Here is a 4946-nt window from a genome sequence, read left to right on the forward strand (position 1 = left end):
TTTAATTTATTTACAGTTAGTCTTCTGCAAAATACGTAAAAGTAGATAAATTAGTGTTTTGGTATTCGGGGAAATGTGGAGGTTAAGCTTCATATGGATATGGAAAAACTTTGAGAATAAGCTTATTGCCTGTACTTTATAAAGTATCTACTACAATCAAGAACACATAATATTTTAATTAAATTCATATTATGCCACACAGTAGTGCCACCAGTTATGCCACAGAGCAGTGCCCCCAATTCAGGGTATATGCCTCACAGTTGTGTTCACAAATCATATTATGCCTCAGTTGTGCCCACAAATCATGCCTCATAGTAGAATCCAAGTTATTATTATGGCAAATAGTTGTTGCCACAATTCATAACATACCATATAGTTGTACATCATGTTCATATTATTCCACAGTAATGCCCCCAGGTCATATAACACAGAAAATGTGCAACAGTTCAGTGTTTTGGAGATGTGCTGCATTGATAGCCGCTCAATGTGCTACAATGCAGGGCGCTGAACGCCAAGGGTTGCCAACCCCTAGACTAAAGTGTCTTCCACCATTGGAACAGCTTACAAAGCAAATTGTGTATGTGCAAAATAAAAATGTTAACTCTTACCTTCTCCTGGTTGGGAGGCAAGGCCCAGATGTACTGATATCTGACGCAGAATGCTGTCCAAGTGCAAATGCAGAATCTATAAAGGAGTGGCACAAATATTATATTTCAGAACAGAGCAAAAAATTATACATCACTTAAAGCAAATTGTGTATGTGCAAAATAAAAATGTAACTCTTACCTTCTCCTGGTTGGCAGGTAAGGCCCAGATGTACTGATATCTGATGCAGAATGCTGTCCAAGTGCAAATGCAGAATCTATAAAGGAGTGGGACAAATATTATATTTCAGAACAGAGCAAAAAATTATACATCACTTAAAGCAAATTGTGTATGTGCAAAATAAAAATTTAACTCTTACCTTCTCCTGGTTGGGAGGTAAGGCCCAGATGTACTGATATCTGACGCAGAATGCTGTCCAAGTGCAAATGCAGAATCTATAAAGGAGTGGCACAAATATTATATTTCAGAACAGAGCAAAAAATTATACATCACTCACCGGTTACACACTGACATGGGGTGCATCAGCAATCTCACAGGGGTGCCACAGCCAGGGTCAGTGGTAAGCAAGGCGGGGGACTACTTAGTAATTATTTAGGCTTAGGGATGTTTTGAAAAAATAGATATGACTGGAGAAGGGGGTTATAAGTCCAAAAAACCTGTGTCTCCATATCACCTACGGCTCTACATATATATATTAATTTAATTATCCCTAGTGAGGTTTGCTTAAATGAAAAAAAGATCTGCAGCCTGTTCTACTGCATCCTGCCCACAGAATCGCGTCATATTGTGCCCACTAACCCAAAACGAAATGAGGCAACTGCGTTATTTCACAACGGGGGCCATAATAGAAATATAAAGAGGGCAAGTATGCAACATACACAAACTATTGTAATACTGAATTACTGAATGAGTATTGACTTTCTCTGCAGGTTTTCTTAATCATAGTCTCAGGGTGAGATTCAATTGACTGTCATGTGCCACCGGTCATCACAGCAATGTCCGGCTGAGTCATTAAGGAGAGTAAAGCATTAAAAGGAGTAACTTTTCACCTGGGCAAAACCATGTTGCATTGGAGGAGGAGGTAAATTGAAAATATGGGGACAGATTTATAGTTGCGGTAGGGCATGTTCTAGATCAAATTTAAATTTCAGTGTATAAAGAGAGCAATCAAGTATTTGTGTGCTACATGAAAAAACAGCCAGTATTTAACATATGTGCAAAATAGTAAACTAATTTCCGTATGACTCAGGACGATTATCTTTGCAGTCTCCTCGGTTAACTCTCCACTGCTCTGAAATTTATAAAATTGCATTTCCTGAAGCATTTGCAGTCTCATGCTTTATACTTTGTGACATTTAGGCTTTCGGCTCAGTCACTCAGAATTTTACCTTCTTCAGCTCATCAACTTCAGCTGTGCCCCCTGGAGTAAAGTAGATTAGCCAGACATGAGGCTAGATTTACTAAGCTGCGGGTTTGAAAAAGTGGAGATGTTGCCTATAGCAACCATTTAGATTCTAGCTGTCATTTTTCAAAGTGTACTAAATAAATGATAACTAGAATATGATTGGTTGCTATAGGCAACAACTCCAATTTTCCAAACCAGCCATTTAGTAAATATACCCCATGGTGTGCTTTTGTAGCTACCCCAGCCAAGTTGTTCTCTCCTGTGAGTAACCAACATAGTGACACTCTCCCCTTTAATTTGTTTTAAATGATTTCATTTATTCAATGGGGCATTTTTCAATTAATTTCAATTGGCGATGCATTCCTATGGTCTTTCTGTTGCAATTTATATAATGTAAATAGTAAAAATTATAACTACATTGAAGTAAATTGAGAAAAGTCCTTTATAAGATTTGGCAAACAGAACAAAATTGTATTGCAATTGGCAGACTTAAAATTACAGCAATATTTATGAGACTGAAAAAGGTGTTTATTTATTACACTGAAATATCGTTCTATAGACAGACGCAAATATAATATGATGGCAGATAATAACCACACGGCCCATCTACTCTGCACAGTTTTAGTCTCATTAACCTCAGACCCTATCTGATCCTTTAGTTTTTCTCCATATATAGGATAGTTTAATGTCTATCACAATCATGGATACATTGCCCTACTGTATTATTCTCTACCACCACTCTGTAATAAAGGCCAATCTCTATTTCTCTCTCTGATTTTTGCAATAAATGCCCGCCTCTCTCCCCCCCCTCTGTAATAAAGGCCCCTCTCTCTCTCCCCCCTCTGAAATAAAGGCTCCTCTCTCTCTCTCTCCTCTGTATAATAAAGGCCCCCTCCTCTCTTCCCTATCTATAATAAAGGCCCCTCTCTCCACTTTCTGTAATAAAAGCCCCCCTTTCTCTCCCCTCTGTAATAAAAACCCTCCCTCTCTGTAAGACAGGCCCCAATCTCTTTAATAAAGGGCCCTCACTCTCCTCTATCTATAATAAAGGCCCCTCTCTCTCCCCCCCTCTCTGTAATAAAGGTCCCCCCTCTCTCTCCCCTCACTGAAATAAAGGCCCCTCCGTATATGGTGGCAGGTAACTCAGTTTGAAGCACTATAAAACTTTAATAAATATTTCTCTGCAAACTCTCTAATTGCCTGTTTGTATGCCTTAGAGTCCTCACTTGGTTTCCGGTCTCCACTCTCCACTCCAGCATATATTGTCTCCAGAGGGCATGGGCGTGGGAGCTCCGTGCTCCGCGATGGTGTTTTGGGGAAGAGGGCACGCGCGCGCGTCATCACGCCGATGACGTCATCACGCCGTTACCGTCATATGCGCATGCGCAGTTTGGATTCAGGACTCCGCGGCGCTCTCCATAGAAATTCGGGATTTTAGAGTACTCTCTCGGGAGTCCGGGAGATTTCCCAGTATTCCGGGAGTCTCCCGGACGTTCCGGGAGAGTTGGCAACCATGGTAAAGACCTGTTTCATTTTTATAAACATATACAAATGTTTGGACCAGATACTTTGGACGGAATCAAAAGTGTACCTTTGCTTTCTGCTAAATTGAAATGCTGCTGGAAGGGCTGTCTCTGGGCCTGGTGAGCTTATCAGATGTCCCTTTTATAGCCATAGCAGTTTGAACAATAATGATAAGGATTGTTTGGTAGAGTTTGGTTTGATTTTGGCCTAATTTAAGGCTTTCCTTTATGTACTAACAGGCCTTAGCTGGAACATGTCTGGCTCAGCTGAAAAGAATCATTAATCAAGATGGATTGCAATGTTCATTTCATGCTGCAGGAACCACACATGGAGGTTTAGCCTTTTGCAGCTTGTAAGTATCTAGTTATGTTATTCCTTTTATGACATTTGTGGACTTGTGTTACAGTTAATATCATACTTACCTACTTTCTTCAGCTCCCTTCCGGGAGCCAGCCAGTGGAGGGGGGCGTGAAGGGGCGGGGTGGCCGAAATCGCGTCATTTCGGCCCCGCCCCCTGGGACGTCATGACGCAAATTGCGTCATTTGACAGCGGGGGCGGGGCCAAACGCCGCGATTCACCGGGAATCGCGGCGTTTGGGATCTAATTCTGCCCACTTCACTAGGAAGTGGGGCACTTCCTAGTGAAGTGGGCAGAATTCGGGAGATTGCCACACTCGCCCGGGAGTCCGGGAGACTCTCACAAAATGCGGGAGTCTCCCGGACATTCCGGGAGAGTTGGCAAGTATGGTTAATATAACATATTGTAGATTTGAATGCTTGAAAGTACAGGTGTGTACAAAGAACACAGGCAACTAATTTGTAGCTTGAAATTGGCCCAAGGTGTTTGCTTTTTATCTGATATTTGAAACAGAAACAAGACAGGCATTATGGGTTCCTGCATAAGCTGCCTTGCAACACTTCTAAGCAATGCGAGGAAACCAACATGCATGTCTTTTGAAATTTTAGTTTACAAAGGAGTTGTTAAATTAGTTTTATTTATGTTTCATTTGCGTACAGTATTTGTGTTCCCAAAAAATATTATTTAGAATGTTTTTGAGATACTCATTCAATTGTAACTCTCTGCTGCTTTGGACACTAAATAACACCCTACACATCCTTCACTCCATTGTCCATCTAGACACAGGTCTCTTCTGGGTCACTTGCTACCTATGTAACTACTCCTGTACTATAGCCACCTGTGGCAAATTCTCCCTTCCAATATCACTTTCTATTGAGGTCTGACAAGGATTAATTTGTTTACAAATGTTATAGTTTAATATGGAACACCAGATGTCACAACATTTGGGAGGATGTGCCCATGGTGTAGGCAGTGGACGAATGAAAGTATCTACAGTGTTTGGAATAATATGTAATAGTAAAGTGTTGGTGCTGCATTAAATTTTAGTGTCAC

At 40.9% G+C, this 4946-nt stretch overlaps 1 long non-coding RNA gene across 1 annotated transcript; it reads right to left on the reverse strand.

Moving 5' to 3' along the window:
• Nucleotides 1–614: 614 nt before the first annotated feature.
• Nucleotides 615–2450, reverse strand: LOC142101647 (uncharacterized). The gene is made up of 3 exons (XR_012679093.1): nt 965–2450; nt 787–862; nt 615–684 (listed from the first exon to the last, which is right to left on the reverse strand). It is a non-coding gene; the product is annotated as an uncharacterized LOC142101647 (long non-coding RNA).
• Nucleotides 2451–4946: the final 2496 nt, after the last annotated feature.

Source organism: Mixophyes fleayi, chromosome 9 (genome assembly GCF_038048845.1).
Source record: "Mixophyes fleayi isolate aMixFle1 chromosome 9, aMixFle1.hap1, whole genome shotgun sequence".
NCBI lineage: Eukaryota > Metazoa > Chordata > Amphibia > Anura > Limnodynastidae > Mixophyes > Mixophyes fleayi.